Here is a 17320-nt window from a genome sequence, read left to right as displayed (position 1 = left end):
ATACATCTTGGTGGTTTTTTCAGACTCTGAGCTTCTTTTGGTATTCATCATCATTTTCAGCTGGCATTTTGAAAGATGTGTCTGTAAATAAAGGACTTGTTATAAAATATCTTTTTCAAGGGTGGACTGAAAAGGTCTGCAAGACTTTATGAAGCAAAAGTTAAAAGCTTCTGAAGTATGATACAAGCAAATTAATAAATTTTGAGGGATAGGTCATAAAATTCCTTTCAGATTTATATAAGAAAATAATACATTATATAAAAACATAGAACAGATGACCTTTCTTCCTTTAAAAGCCTCAGCAATTCCTCTTTAATGGCAACATAGTATTTGGAAATACTATCTCCTAAATAAACAATGTCGTACTGCTTAACTTATGGAAATGTGCTTTGTTAACAGTAGTTTCAGTGCTTGTTTTTTTCCCTTCCCTTTCTCTAGGATGGTTGCACTGCCTTCAGTGAATTAGCCTAGTCTTGGTTACGATGGAGGATGAGGCAAGCTAACTCGAGAGGGGCAATGTTCATAGTGTATAGGAGAAAATTGCTCCTTACCTCAATGACACACAGTACAAGGCATGGCCAAAGATGCAGCAGTTCATTTCAGAGCAGGAACCAGGTAGCTCATTTTGGTGAGAGGGGTTGTTTATCACATTTCTAATGACAGTCTAAGTATGTTCTCTCTTTCTATCAAATAATATCTGTGGTTGATAAATATCTGAGCATCAAAATGGCCAGACTGATCATCAAATTTGCTTCCTACTTCGGTCCACCATTCATAGTTATATGATGACAATTTGACTTTTCCCGGTATCCAGTAGGTCAAACTGAATAATAAAATAAAGCACTACATTGAAGCTACATTTATTAGGATATCATGAGTGGATGCTAATGTAATTCTGAAATTTGAAATCTCGTTGAACTCTTACAACCTGTATTGTGTGTGGCCAATTTGAAGCAAGTATCATGACACAGTCCTGAGTGCTTAGGGAACTACGTGTGACAGTTTTTAATTCCTCAAAGGCTTGAGAATGTCTAAATAGTGGGAGGGAAGCCTCTGAACTGGTTTTATCCCCTTCACCAACAAGTGGATACATACTAGTTAGTCTGGACCTTAACCCATTGTTTCTATATGTTTAGGCTAGACTTCTAAATATCTTTGAGGGCTGGCAATCTTTTCAAGCAACACATACGTGTCGTCTCCCCACTACAGCATAGGAACATTTGGGAAAGAGAAAAAATACTAAAGGTTGGACTAATCACACTAACTTTACCATATACTTTTCCCAGTTTATCACAGTCTCAATGCTGGGAAATATATTCCTAGCAGGTCTTGGAAGATTTCACAGTGTTTACAATGTGAACAAATAAAGCGCACACAAAGAACCAGCTCATTGAATTTTTACCAATAGGACAGACTTTGGACTTCATGAACATTGTAATTTAAGCTCAGCCTTGGCTCATGGGCTTTGGCCTGCAGAGGCTGCTGGCAATCTGTTGTGGTGTCCGTGGCCAGACACGATTGTCACGTGAAACACATTTGGTCAGGGTGGTGCCACTGCGCTAGACAGGAGTCTGCATGCAGGGGTCTCCTCTGTCCCTCCTTCCTTGGGAAACAGCACTGATGTCGGATTAGAGAAAATTTGTTTAGTAGCTGCTGCTCTGTTTATACTGGAGTTCTTCCTCGAAAAAGTCAAACCCAGAAAAAGTCCTGGAGTTCTTCTCCAGACAGAGCTCCCAGGTAGTCCTCTTCCTGTGTTTTCTCCTTGGAAAACAGAGTCTAATATTAGCCAAGTGCTGGCACTGTTTCACAGAACCTCTTGTCAGCTGGTGCTGAAGTAAGACATAAGGAGGACTGAGACAGCTCCAGTTTTTCTCTGGATATCTTTCCTTCATTCCTGGGAGATGGCATCAGCGGTTAATATTAGACAAGCAGACTTCTATTTGCAGCTCAGCAGGGATTAATCTCCCATTCAAATGGTATAACAGATTGATGGGGCTTGGAGACTCTTTACTAAACATGGAGACCTGCATAGGGTTTCACAATAGATGCTACAGGATGACTGTAACCTAAATATAAGACTTAAATATTTAAAAGGCTCCAAAATAACTATTTTCCTTTAAAGAAAAAATTATTTAGAGATAGAATCTGGGCTCTGACCAAGGCTAATATTGATGTAAGCATAGCCATAAACAGGATGTGAACTAAAGTCTGCATGAGGCATAGGGTATTACTCTAGCCTGATGCATTTACCTCCCTGACTAAACTGAACTATGAATTTTATGATGCAAGTGAGAAGGCAAGCTTTTTAAAATTAATAATTTACTTTAAAAATGCACTTTGTGTTAAAATCAAATAATTCTACAGAGAAAATATCAAAAATTTAAATAAGATCCATTTTACTGCTGACATTAAAGTTGTTCTTATCTAAAAATGTCTGCCTTTATTTCAACACAAGTATTTCAAGTTGAGAAGATGTGAATTTTGTGGCAGGCTTCATTATGAAAAGGAAACTACATGGAGATATCAGGAAAAGAAAGTCCACTGTTGTCATGGTGACAGCAATTAGCAGCAGTTAGAAGAGCGAACAGTAGATTTAATGGTTTAGTCTAATAGTCACTTAATTACTTAGCAGTCTAGTTTGTCTATGAGCATTTCAATACAAGGGAATAATTCAGTGCTGTGCTCCCACTACATGGTGCCTTCACTTACCATTCTGAGTCTATGACAAGTAGAATTGCAGTAGCATCATTACCATAAATATTTTTGATTCAATATGTGGTGGGAAGGCCAAGGTGAATGTTCTCTAGTAATCTCACTTGAACACCTCCTGTCATGCAGCAGAGAGCCTGCTAGACAGAAGAGAGCAGTCTGTGCTCATTGTACTGTGATGATAAAAAATAACTTGGATTCCAGTGCAAATGTATCTCCTTTAACATGGGTGGAGAATTTCAAGATATTAGGCCAGTCAAGGGTATACATCATGGCATATGTCAGGAATACATTTCCTTTTGTACAGACACCGAATGTCTTTCATTTCTCCTTATTTCTTCAGGCTGAGGAAATGGTAAATACCTTCCCATCAGTTCTTAAGTCTATAAACTGGGTTGTGACTACTGTTTCCCATTGGTGGAATCAGCATGAAATGGAACCATGAAGCAATGATATGCCATAACTTGTGTCTGCCTTACAGAAGTGAGTGCTTCGACGCTTGTTGGTAAGTTCTATGTGCTGCCATGTCTACAGGTCAGATCTTTAGAGAGTCTAAATCACTTCAACTGGCACTGCAGTCTCTTCCAAATTTCGTATTTTTTCAGTGGCCAACAGAATATTTGGGGTTCTGTAGACCACGTAAATCTGTATTAGCACAAGAAACATGTATAATGGCAAACTCAGTGAAAAACTCCAAAATTAGTAAGTATCAGAGATGTGAGCCGAGTTTTTTCTACTCCAAGTACAGTTCAACTAGAATGTGAAAAACAGAAGAGGAGAGACTTGTTTGTGCCTTGTCACATGGCAGAAATTTGAAATGTTGGCTCTGTCAGGAAGAGGATATAACAAAGCTTGCTTAGGAACACTGGGCATATTCAATGCTCAGTATTAAATCCTTCTGCTTTTTTGCAAACACTGCATTTACTCCCACATTCCATGGTTTGCCAGCCACCACAATCATTTTTGTGTTTATGAATAAGGATGACCATGGCACTGATCCAGTTGGAGAGTAACACAGCAAAAAAGAAAGGTTGCTTTCAGCTGCATCAGTTACCTGTTGCTTCACTGCAGAGAGACATGTTTCAGCAAAAGCAGGGAGGAGGAAGAATAAGGAGCTGGTGACAAAGCAAGCAGAAGTGATCATTTCAGTGGAATTGCCTCCATAAAATATTTATTAAATAACATTAGATTTCATTTCTTGTAAGATATTTCCTTTTTGTTTAGTTTCCCTTTTCATTTTAACTTAACAGTGGAGGAACTACCTGTCTTTGACCACTTTTAAAGCAAATGCTGAATGGTATCTTTAGCCTTTGGTTTTTTCTCTTTTAAATTTTAAGGGTTCCTTTTTTTGGGAAGTCTTGAAATCACTCAACCACCTTTTAAAAGTTTGGTATTAAGCTTATATTGATTACAAGTTGGACAGCATTGTAAATGAAACAAATTACAGTGCTCAACAAATCTGATCTTCCTTTTCTCAACCAAAGGAATATGAAGATCTCTAAGCCTTGTTAAATCAAAGCGAAAAGTTAATATCTCATATCTCTTGAAGTCAGTGAGTTTCTTGGCACATTCTCTTTTCCCTGTCTCACGTGACATCCCTTTAAGCACTGAAGGACTTTACTTTTCAAGTCCAAGTCCATTTGGCATTTGATAGAAATTTGAGTTTGCATCATTTTCAATGCTACATCATTGTATGGGGCTGGGAACCTGCTGCACCATGTTTTAAGAAACCAATAGCTAACAGTCCTTATTGTTGGGTTTTCACATCCTTTGAACAGATGGAGTAACAATCATTGTGAGCCCAAAGGTCTTTCATGATTTTCTGGAAATCCAGGGTAAATAACTGAAGGACAAGCCAGATTTGTTGATAACAGTATGCAGAAACATTCAGAAGTTGTCCAGTTTAAGAGTCTGTGCCCCACAAGTACTTGTGAACCATCTAAAGAAAAGCAGAATAGTTGGGCTGAGGTTATTGCTGGAGATACAGAACTAGAGACCTTCCCATCCACAGCAAGCTGAAAGCCCTTTTTGCATGGCTGCTATGTGAGAAGCTGGAATCACTGAGGAATTCAGAAGGACACTTGGGTAGAACTGTGTGGTTATTGACTGCAGCCCTTTCAGCTGTGTAACATGGCTGCAAATTACAAAGTTATTTCTCTTAAAGTCTTTACTGTCACAGATTGTTCATGAACCATAGTAATGATCGTGTTTCCTTATTATTGCTGAAATTCTGGTTCATATACATTATAAAGCTTCAAATAATATGTTTAAATATATTTGTATATAGCATAATACTAGTATAGCACATAAATGCTACAGTTCAGGTAAGCATGTGCTCTCAATCTTCAGGAGTCTGTCAAAAGAGGTAAGACATTTCTGCAGGTGTTCTAAAGCCATGTCTGTAGCAGGAAATGCTACAGAAGAGGAGCACCAAGCCCAATGTGATGATTTTAAGTTAACATCTATTGTGTATGGATATATTATGAAGTTTGTGGGTTTTTTGCCAGTTCCATGACTAGAATAACCTATGCTGACAAGAAACAGATCTAGACACATCAGCAAAAGTTTAAAATGTGCTGCTTTCAAATACTTGCCTTTCTGTTTAAGGGGACAAATTTGCACTGTGAGTATTCAATTCATTCCACAACAATAACACTGTCTAAACAGAGAAATCATACTCACTTTTCCAGTGTATTCATAGCATAATTTTATTTGAGATTTAATATCACTGAACAACAGAAATCATCCCCTTTGCCATATACTGATAGATTTTTTTATTGAGAGTATGATGAAGCCATTGTTGGGTTACTGAAATAAGTAGGATTTCTGCCACTTGCAGTAATGGAAAGAGGACTGACACTCATGTTTTCATTTTGACTAAGGAATTGTTCTGAATCATAATGGAGGACTGGGGGTTTTTATCACAGCTTTACCTCTGTCAAGGTGTTTTTTTCCTTTATATGGAAAAATTTGTTCTGTGTTAATAGAACCTTGTATATACTGAGCTCTTGCACTCTGAGATGGGCAAGGGATAAGAAGCAGCTTTTTCTGTTACTTTCGATATTTAACTTCTTTCCTCCAAATGCAAGAGTGAAGATATCATATTTTCCTCTTGTATTAAGACTCAAGTCAGTCAAATTATTTTATATTACTGAAATATCTGATCTGACTCTTCAGCCCAGTGGGGAAAAAAGGGAGTGAAGAGCATCAAAAGTCTTTCCTTTGTGTTAATACCAATATGTGAAAATTAACTTTGCTTTAATCTGCGATCTTTTAATCATGTGATAATTTAACAGAAAAAATGAGGGGTCATAAACATGAATAGTCCTCTAATTTACAGTGTCTGAGAAAATAGCCTGTGTAATTGCAAATAGTATAATTCTTAAACTTTACAAAGTAGAAGAATCTCTTGGGAGAAAAAAAGAAGTCCAAAATTAAAGCTCTGGAAGAGTTTCTTTGCTCTATAAGGTTCTACCTTTATGGTAAAATTCAATAAGACACTGAACGAGAAGAAACCAAGTGTTAGTATCAGATCATATCAGTGTAGTTACATTGCACTGCTGTGCCAATTAATATGGGCACACCATTGCCCTGCCATAATGATGTATTTTCTTTATACTGTAAAGAAACTTCATATTTCCATGCAACCTCAGCTTTTTCTGCATAACACAAAGTTTAAGTACAGCTTCACTACCTGGCAGTTCTCCTATATTCAATTTTTTCTAAGGATCAATCAGGATTATATTCTAACAGTTTTCTAACTTTTTCTGACAAAAAGGCTCTGTTGTCAGAAAGTTACATTTCCTCAAAGAAGCGGTGTTAGGCACAACAAGAAGAGCAAATAACAGATGCGAGGGAAAGCTGTATCTTTCTTTGGTCTTTACCAAAAGTTAATAGTAGTCATCAACAAGTTAGTAGAGTTTTAACCAGAGGACAGGAGTTTGGACTATAAAAGCGAAAAACCATCTTAAAGAATATTTAGATAAATTAGGTTACACAAATAGTTAAGAAATCATTAAATTAATCTTAAACTATTGTGAACTAGCAGATTATAGGTAAGATCTCCAGCATGGAAGAGAAGTAAAAATAATACTTGTTTCCAAAAGAGGAAAAGGATATCAAAAAGAAGCCAGCCTAACTTAGATTTATGCAAGGGTAGTGGAATAAGTAATTTAAATAATCTAATTTAAATAGAATAAATTATTTAAAACTACATTGCTTAGACCTACAAAATACCAAAGTAAAGGGAAACAGCCAACATGTATTTGTCAGGAGCAACCTAATCTGTTTTCTGGTTTTGACAGAGTAAACATCCCAATAGACAGGGTAGCATGAGAAGACATGATACATCTTGACTCTCATGTCAGTGCTACAAGTAAAATAAGTAAATGGAGTTAAGAATATGGGAAAAAAATCATTCTCAGAATAATCACTGGTTTAGTTCACTCACCAAACAGGACACATTTCAAAGGAGATACTTTTGGGATCCACCCTACTTCTGTTTCTGTGCAAAATTTTAATTAATAATTTGATGACTGCTAGAGAGCATACTACATAATTTGTCGATGGTTCCTATGTAGGAAGAATTGGAATTCTTTTGAAGGATGGTATTTGACATGCAAATGATGGAGAGTTCTCTGAAATCAACAAGAAGAGATACAGAAACCACTGAGAGGGAAGTGCCATGCTCGGCTAGGAAACATTCAGTGAACAAATTGAGAAATAAGGACCATAGGCCAAAAATGTGCAAGTAGTGTCATGTTATTACCAAATCAGGCAAACTGGGTACGGTGACAGAGCAGTTTCATGGAAGTCAGAAGAATGAGTTACACTCTTGTGCTTGGTACTTTTGGGATACTAGGTGGAATATCATATCTGGTGTTGCAGACCATGCCTTAGAAAGTTTGCAATATATATGGAAACATTTTAAATAACTGATGTTTAGAAAATCTAAATTATTAGAAGAAGATGAAGGAATTTGGTTTGGTTAGTCAAGAAAGTGAAAAAATAAAATACTGAAGGAAACATAATAGCCTTCAAATATATAAATTACTTTTAGAGAAAGCTGTTCTTTATTTGACATGAGAAGTAAAAATAATCATCTTACTCTGCAGCAAAGGTTATTTACCTCAGATATTAAGAAGCTTTCAAGAGCAGGTTGGAGGAATTTGGGTTACGTCTGGGCCAAATGTTTAATTCTTCCATGGGCACGGTAAATGAATAATCTCTATTTTTCTACCATTGACTCTCCTATAACCAATTGCTGTCTACTGTTAATAGACCTCCTCTCACAGCAGTGAACTCTCCTCCCTGGTGGAACTTAGAGGTCCAAAATGTTAACAAAATCTGAATATCATAAGGGGTCTTAGAGACAGAGGAGAAATACCACCCCTTGTGGGATTTTCTGCTTTTGATGAGGTGACTCACAGAGTACCTCTGTTTCTTCTGAGACATGTGTAAGCCCTGATTTCAGCTTTGGCCTCACCACTGTTAGTATTTTTTTAAGTGAATAATACACTTATTTCTAAGCTAGTAATCACTAATTCTTATCCATGCAAAGAAGCTCCATAGGAGCTGCAGGCTTTATCTCTCATTCCTGCAGTTGCTTTCTCTGGACTCATCAGATGACAGTGTTGTCTGTTGGGCCGTTATCACCAACAGCTAGGATTTCTATCTCACTCAGCTAAATCAGGAGTTTTGTGTTCCTTATATTGACATGTTCATGTGAGTTATAACTGATTTATCAAAAATACCCCAAGTTTATTTCCAGTGGATGATACTGTTATCTCAGGATGGGGTGAGGTCAGAAAATTAGACTCCTTCTGGTTTGTTTTTTTTGCTTAAAAAATCATACATCTCAGCAGAAGGAACTCTGTCCCTTATGGTCCCCCTCTGCTGCTCTAAGTTACTGGAGCACAGAACTGGAGCAAACTCCAAATACACCCTTTACATTTAGTTTAATTTTCACAGTAACAGCCAGCAGCCTGCTTATCACTTTTAAATATAATAATTTATTTTAGACTACAATCTGTAGCCTTATCACTGTCGTCACATTGACAGCCTATCTGTCTCAACAACATTAGCTGGTTGCAAGGTCTTGACCAGCTGTTGGGTGTCTCTAAAAGAGGTGACAGCTTCTCACCAGCTGTACAAGCTGCTCATGTAAGGCTAGTTTCCTCCTCTCTCTGAAGGTACAGAGCAACACTGCTGTGGGTGGAGAAGGAGGGATGGCTAAGCAGCTTCGACATGATGGTTTTGGCAGGCTTGTGCCATTACCTGAGAGCCATTAACTGAGAGCACCAAGCATGGGTGTTTCACACTGTACTTACCAAAACCTTATTGTTTTGCTGAGTAAGACACTGAGATCCAGAATGGGTCCAGAATAGTGTTAAGGCACCTCTCCTGAGTGCACACTTAAATAAAGATCCGTTGTGTCAAGGTCTGTTTTGGGGTTGGTGTCTAACAGACTATTTCAGAGATTTTGCTTTTTTTCCCTTTCCAGTACAGCCAAGTCCTCAGGGCACTCACCCAGAAAGCAGGAGAGCTCAATTCACCTCCTTTCTCAGCTGGAGGGGTTTCAAGCTCTTGTTTCCATTACTCAGGGATGTGCACCACTCCTTCAACACTCATCTGCACTGGGAGGAGAAAACCAACACCACTGTGCCTTGAAACCTGCAGCCAAACAGCCCAAAGGAGGTGGGAGCCTAATCCTATAGCCTAGCACTTAGAAGCATATTTGTGAGGGAAGGAGAGGCAGCAGCTGACTCCATTATTCCCTCTCAATGCAATGACTGACTAATACAAAGTGTAAAAGCAAGATTAAATGGTGCCTGAGAGCAGATGGAGTAATCTCTCAGAGCCCACTGGCTGAACCCCAGAGGTACTGCCCCGGTGAGACTGGGGCAGCAGCTCCAGGCAAAGCCACACTGCTCTAGTGGACAGAAGTAATCCAAGGTAGGCACCTTGAGGACAGCACAAAGCAAGTGAGAGGGGGGACTTGGTGGGAATTATTTTACTACCCTCTTTTGCTTGTTTTAGCAATAGGTGTCCCTACTTCTGTGCTGCTGTGACAAGCGTTTCAGAATTGTCTTTATAAATGCAGAAGTAATCCTGCTGAAACCATAGCTACTCAAATGCTTAAAATAAAGCATATGATTCCTGAATCAAGGCTTTAATAAGTTATTTAAATTCCATAATTATGATAGGTTTTATAATGGCAGCATCTTTATTTACTAATGTTAACCATAAAAGTGCAAAAATAAAATAGGGAACAAATTTTCCAACCTAAGTAATTATGAGCTATGTTTTTAATAGGAAAAAGTTTTTTATGGAACCGCTGTTTGAATTTTACTCAGTAATGCTTTTAAATAATTCTTTGGTATATTAATATTTTTCCTCCCCTTTTTATTTTTATATCACCATAATGGAGAGAATAAAATAATATTTAGCTTAGAGCCATGCCTTTATATATGTTCCAATTGTTCCTATTATTAAAGCTGACAGAGATAAAGTGACATCTGAATTGTATATACAATATATACAAAAGAGTCTCTGAGATAAAATTCTGTGATCCTTAATTGCTTTCCAAATGTCTCCAAAGGGATTTGACTTCAATAAGGAAGTAGGACACAGAAAAGCAATTTCTGATTACGCAGACCTCTTTTTGCCATTTAACAGGGTTTAAATTGAATCACTGACCTAAAATATTAATTTTGAAAATGAATTGTAAAAAATATTCGGAAAAAGTTGTTGCTACTTTCAGTTTTGTTCTCTGAAGACAGCTAAATGACACAAAAATGTATCTAGCACTGTCTGCTTGTTCTAAATAATCCCTTTTAGTAGGATTAGTCACAGTATTCAATTAAGAGAAGGAGCAATTAATTACATTCTTATGAAATAAAGAAAAGAATATCTGAAATGTTCTTTCCTCCTCACCTTCTCTATTTGAAACATAAAATTGTGTTATTTATTTTTCAGTTATGGAAAAACTTTCAGTCTTCAATTTAAACAAAAGCAGTGGGAATGAGCAGTACATGACACAAAATTAATTTGGATTGACTTTTTGATACACTAGGGGAATGTATTGCCAAAAAGTAAAGGCTGCTTGATCTATAACAACTGTTAATCCATGAAGCAAGGTTTTGCTGCTGCAAAGAGCTGTCAGGGGTTTTGGTCAAAAACCTGTGGTCAAAAACCCAAATAAAAATTTTTTTTTTAGATGTTTGAAAAATTGAATATGGTCCTACTTGTCCTCATCACCATGGCATGGTTTTGGTTAGTATGATAATGATATAATGTTCATTAAAGCCCTTAAGGGGTTTTTCAAGCTTTTGTTACAAGGATTGCATAACAGTTAAAAGCTCTGAATATTCCTCTATGGAAAAAAAACCATGAGGATAAACTTCTGGAAGAAACAAGACTAGGTAGAAAGCTACAGAGGAGAGCAGTGTAATAATAAGGATGTATCATCAACTCTTAGATAAACTTGGAGAAAATGACCACAGATTATTAAGAGAGACTGCAGGGACAGTGGGGGCAGAAAACACAATATTGAGAAACTGCAATTTTCCATATGTAGGTTGTGTAAATGGTACACAGGGGCATGAAGCCTCTTGGAAAGATTAATCTGAGAACCCCCAAAAGGGAAACAACTCTTATTAGTTTGAAATGGTACGTCAGGCCCACATCAATAAGTAATTGTGCAAGAACCATGATCTCTCACTAAATTTAATGTGACTGTAATCGAACCACCTGTGACGAACAAAAACACTTTAAAAAATTCACTGCATAAAAGTTTACTGCCAGAAAGAGACAAACTTTAGGAAAATTGAAAGGGAAAGACAGAAGGGCAAAACGTTAGTAGCCAAGTGCGAAAGCACTCAAGGACTCAATGCTGAATGCTTAGAGGATTTGCATGGCACCTACAGAAAGGATGCTGTTCAACAGACACCTATGCAATTTATAATTACAAAGGAAATTATTAGGCCAGTGATAAAGCTTGCTGGTGACAGAGAGGTAATCAGGATTACTGAATGCAAAGAGTTGCAAGAAAAAGTCTCATATCAAACTAATGACTGGGTGCAAAATTGCAGAGAAGTACTTGTAGATAAATGTCAGGTTATGTGCATAGAACAAAATAACTAAGGGTACGGGTACAGTGGTACCCTCTGTTCTTGTTCAGGAAAAAGATATTAAAGTCAATATCAGGCACATCTTCATTGCCTTGGAAAGCACTAGGTCAATGTTTAAACCTGGTCTAAAAATTATTCAAATATTAAGGACAGAAATAAAAAGGCAGAAGAATGTTGGAAGATAAATATCTCTTGCACCCATATCTTGAATATTTCATGAAATTCAGGGTATCCTCATCTCTGGAAAGATCTAGATGAGCCAGTAAAGGTCCTTATATCAGGTGCAAACTGATTATGTATGAGGATAGATTAATGGGCTACAGCTCTTTACCTAATTAAATAGAGTGTCATCATGAAAGTGTCTTAAAGGAAGTGTATACTTCATACTGCTCCTGAGGGAGATAGCATCCCGGAATCCACAAATTATATTAAATTAGTGAATAGAGAGTAAATTTCAGTGCTTTCTTTCAAAAGGACAACCACAGGGAGAGATTTAAAACAGAGAGAATCATCTTTTAAAAAATACATATATAATTAATTGGCAAATTTGTTTGACACGTGAATTTGTGTAATCAGAAGTACAAGTGAGTCCAAGAAAGTATCCATGGAGGACAGATCCATCACTGGCTAACAGATACAGCTCTTAGGCTGCCAGCTGCAGAAGACAAAGGGAGAAAGCATCACTATTCTTCCCTTCTTTCTTTCCTGAACATCTGGTACTGACTTCTGCTGCAACCCCATGCTGGAGCGATATTTGCTCTGACTCAGGATGAGCTTCCTCTGGCCTAATATTGTTTTCACCACCTTCAGTTTTCTGTATTTATTGCAATCTGGGACAAAGCTAATTATCATTTAAAGTACCATAATTCTGTCATTATGACAAATGCACTTTCAGTTATCTGAACCCTTTTTTTATAGTGTCTGGATGGTGGGAAATCACCTTAAATTATATGTTGAACTGCTGGTGAAAGATTGTTCTAGGAGTGTAACACTGAAGGGCTAGGAAGACCTTATTGTGCTCCTTCAATGACTAAAGGGGGTTTGTAAGAAAGGTGGAGAGGGTCTTCTTAAACCAAAATAGGGTAGATTTTTATTAGATAATAGGAAGAAATGTTTTATGATGATGGTAGTGAGGCAGTGGAACAGGTTGCTCAGAAAAGCTATGGATATCAGATCCTTGAAAGAGTTCAAGGCCAAGCTGGACAAGGCTTTAAGCAACCTGATCTAGTGGAAGGTGTCCCTACCTGTGATGGGGGGTTGGAAAAAGGTGGTCTTAAGATCCTTCCTTGGATCCTTCCAACCCAAACCATCCTATGATTCCATGAAACGTTGTCTCCAGTACCATCAACTTGTAAGTTGAGAGGAGTTGCAGAAGTAGATCTGAACTGTTTCCACTGGAAAGAAGGGAAGCAGGTTCAATGTCACTGCTGGGCTGCAGTCAGGCCCTTGGTGTTTGCACCTCATTGCCAGCTAACGTGCCATCTCTGAAACATCACCTATACTGCACAGTCAGTTTAAACAGTTGCAACAGACAAGGACCTTCATGTCACGGAAAATAAATAAACTATTTTTTTGTGAACTGCCTGCTTTAGGTGAATGTGGCTGCATGGTGGTCTTGGAGCCTGACAGGCAGGATTGGCTTAGGTTAAATACAATCATATGCAATAATTCGCATGATAATTTGTGATTTCTGGAGAGTGTGATATTGCCCAATGCAGATGCTCTTTTTCCTAGAATTGTGCTCTTTTAAACAGAATACATCACTCATAGCTTTTAAAATTATCTACAAATTTATCTTCACAGCAGTAAAGTTTTGTTCAGTGTGAGATTGTATTAATAAGCTGTAATTTCTTATATGATACTTGATGCCTTTTTAATTAAAAAGGCCATAATATTTGAATGTCAACATCTCAAATACTGCTACCTGAGCTTTTAGAATTGATTTCTGTTTGTCTCAAACAAGTGAAACCTACAGACAGAGCAGTCAAATAACTTGAATGTTAAAAAACCCTATTTCTTCAAAGCTTGCCTTTTGATCTTCACATTGCCACTGAGACTCTGATTACATCATTCAATGCATGGAGAGTGTTTTCTTACCTCAACTGGATTGAATGCTATTATTCTTTTAATTGTAAAATGTCTCTTTTTCTGAGGCAAAATGGATTTGATGGTGAGTGGCCACCCTGACAGGCATGGAGAGGCTGCATACACAGAGCTTCTGCTAACACTTTCTGTACTTATGTTTCATGAAACAGTCAAGCCTGCACTTTTTTTTATTTTATGCTTAACCAAAAGCAGGTTTGCCATTGTAACCTGAAGAGGTATCTGTAGAAATATTATCTGCCCAAACTAGCACAGATGTTTTCACTGAGGAAAATATAAGGTTGGATAAATATCACTAATTTTATTGCTTTTCATTTTCAGTGTTTTAATATGTACCCCTTTTATTCCAGTACTATTACAGGATTGTTTCATGTTCTTATTTCTCATTTCTCATTCATTTGATGTAGCTGAAACTTTGCTGAAGTCCCTTCTGTGCTGTGCTATGCTGATTGACCTCGATGTTTATTGTGACTCCAGACTGAGCTGCTCAGTCTGAGGGCAAGAGCCAACATGCAGCACTGCCATTTCATAAATTCCTGCCAAAGTCTGAGACCAGTTTGCCCAGGTAAAAATTTTTATTGAACTAAGAGCGAAATTTGAGCAGGGTTCTGGCTCAAGTAAAACTGAGCTGCTTGAGTTTCACCATCATAATGATGAGGTGTTCTCTGCATCATGTTTGTCTGCTGGGTAGGTGTTTCAAACAGGAATAGGATTATCTAATTATTTGTTTTCATTATATATGTTTGTTAATGAAAAAGTAGACAAATGCTAGTTGACTAAGTGTCTTTCACCCATATGTTGACAATTTAAATGTATTCCAGGCTGATAGTGACTGTTCATTTTTTCTGCTCTGTTGCTGATATCTGTCAACAAAGGAGGAGAAATGGGCAAGTAGTTTTATCCTATTCCTTTTTTATGGTCAGCAGGGTCACTAGCATGGCTGTTGTAAGGACCATGTATGTACCATATTGGTCTTTGGGAAGTGCTTCTTTAAGGGCTGCAGATGAGGATTAGGTGAGGGTAAAAACATTCCAGGTTGTTTGACACTGACCAAGTGGTAGCAGTTCATTGAGAAAAAAAGACTGTTGTGTTGTTTATTGCTAGTCTGAAAGATGTCACTTGTTTCAACATTTCTAAATTCTGCTGTGTTTTGAAAATGCGCCAGTGTGGTAGGGACTCTTTAGAATTAGAGATAGTGCAATGTTAGACATGATAAAGGTATTACAACAATACGTAGCACAATGGAAGATAAATGATGTACTCCTGTGGTGCAAACCACCAGCTGCTAGTGTGTCAGAGCCAGTCCCTGTCCCTATACTCTGTATTCATTAACACCTCGAGGGATACTTATTCACCTTATCTGTTCTGTTCTAGTGATACACCATTTTTCAAGGGAAGAGAGGCACACGCGAGTGATAAAAGAGATGGCTCGAATCTTCAGAGTGGGAGGCCAGATAATGATATATGTGTGGGCAATGGAGCAAAAATGGAGAAGATTTGAAAAGCAAGACATCTTTGTTCCTTAGAAACCTTCACCTCCTTCCTGCTCCTCAGGTGAGCCTTGCTCACATGGAGTACAAAAATCAATTCTTCACAAGGGCAAAGCTGGCTTTGAACCAGCCCTGTCATAAGTTGGATGGGACTTCAGAGGTATTCAGGACAGCAAGGAGCTCATCCTGCAGAGGGTAGAAAAAAGCACTGTGCACAATGTCAGAGAAATCTCTAAGATGGTCTCTGTTAGCAAGATCACTTGAGTCAGTATTATATTTGGGCCATCAATGGCACCAAGAAGGGCTCGTTAGGTACTACAATTACAGTGTTCAGCTGAATGAATTAAAAAGGGGGTGGGGAGAAGTTGAAATAAAACCCAGAAAGCGTGGCTTTCTGAAAAGTGCTTCTGACTTTTTTTACATTGCAAACTAAGTTTTGAAAATATAACAACTTTTGAAGTGTTTGTTAAACCTGTGCTGTCCATGTCGCCGTGATGCTCAAAGGCTTTCAGAATTAGGGCAAGCAACTATACAGCTCCCTACGGCTGCAGGTACTCTTCATGGTTGCAGCAGAGTGTATTTACCTGACCTGATTTCACATCAGAAAGAATTAGCTGTCAGACAACTTAAAATAGACCATCACCCCAACCAAGGAGCATTCTGCCAATCTCGGAGCAGAAGCAGAGTAGGCTCTTCTATGCAAAAACAGTCAGTGAGTGTGTCCTGACCATGCATAGCCAACAGCAGACAGGTCCTGGTGGGCCTGACTGGAGTACTGCCACATTTTTACAGAAAAGAAAATGGCCCAGCTGATAGAGCGTCATATTTGGGAGGTACGTATTACTCATTCATACTTTGACCACACCAAATGGTGTGTGATCACAGAAAAGACTTAAGTGCGAAAGACCTAGGGAAAATTACCTTATTGAAATGCAAAGGGAATACTTAGAGGCTTTCTTTCTTTTGAAAGCTCAGAGCCTTTGAAATCTTTCCTGAAATTTTTATAGCCTTGGGCTTGTTTTGGGGAGAGGGGTATGTATGAGGAGACTGCTTTGAAACTCTCAGGTTCTGTAAGTTTGTTTTCTTTGATTTGCTTCTTAAAATACATCTCTATTAAAAATTTTTTCTGAGAGTTATTATTTCAGGCTGAGTACATTTTAGCACACTGATCCCTTTTCATAAACAGCTGCCAGCTGTGTTTTGTTGCTTGAGCATAAATAAAATACAGTTGGAAGGTGATTGCTGGATTATTTTTTATGTGTGCATTAAAAGTCTTTGTTATTCATTTATTACTATATAATCATTCATGTCAACTTTTTATTTTAATATTTATTGTACTCTCCCACTTGATGTAATATAACAAGGAGAGGAATTGAAAGATGCACTATTTTATTACAGTTCCACTTTGTCAGCCCATATGATCTTCCAGTCACATGAGACAGACTGTCTTTTATGAAGATTACTGGGTGGACAGAGCCCTCACGGTAGAGGCAGTAACTCATGGCACTGTCATAGTCCAGAGATCTTTTTCATTGCCTTGTAGCAGTCACAGCCAAGAAAGAAAAGAGGTATTTGCCTTCCTATATGTCACAACATGGCCCCCCAAAACATAGTTTTAAAAGTGAGCTTAACGTGCATGTTTAAGCATATAGCATATATAAATATGATAGACAAGCTCAAGGGTTGCTTTTTCTCCTTGTCAATAAAACTAGAACTCAGGATTTAACAACTCGTTTATGTCTGTACGGTGAGTGAGCATAGCACAGAAAAGTGTTCCAGCGACCACACGTCAACTGAGAAAATACTTATTAACAGAAGCATGCAATACTAATGCTATTATCTGCACATTTGCCTTTCGCAAAGATCAGAGTAATTACCTGATTTTTA

General features: G+C 37.8%; 1 pseudogene; it reads left to right on the top strand.

Annotated features, from left to right (window-relative positions):
* Nucleotides 1–482: 482 nt before the first annotated feature.
* LOC126648729 (probable tRNA methyltransferase 9B) lies at nt 483–15469 on the top strand (annotated as a pseudogene).
* The last annotated feature ends 1851 nt before the right edge of the window (nt 15470–17320 follow it).

The sequence above is a fragment of the Myiozetetes cayanensis genome, unplaced genomic scaffold (assembly GCF_022539395.1).
Source record: "Myiozetetes cayanensis isolate MyiCay16 unplaced genomic scaffold, myiCay2020 scf5-8, whole genome shotgun sequence".
NCBI lineage: Eukaryota > Metazoa > Chordata > Aves > Passeriformes > Tyrannidae > Myiozetetes > Myiozetetes cayanensis.
Note: the sequence above shows the minus strand (reverse complement) of the source record. Positions and strands in the feature narration are given on the sequence as shown.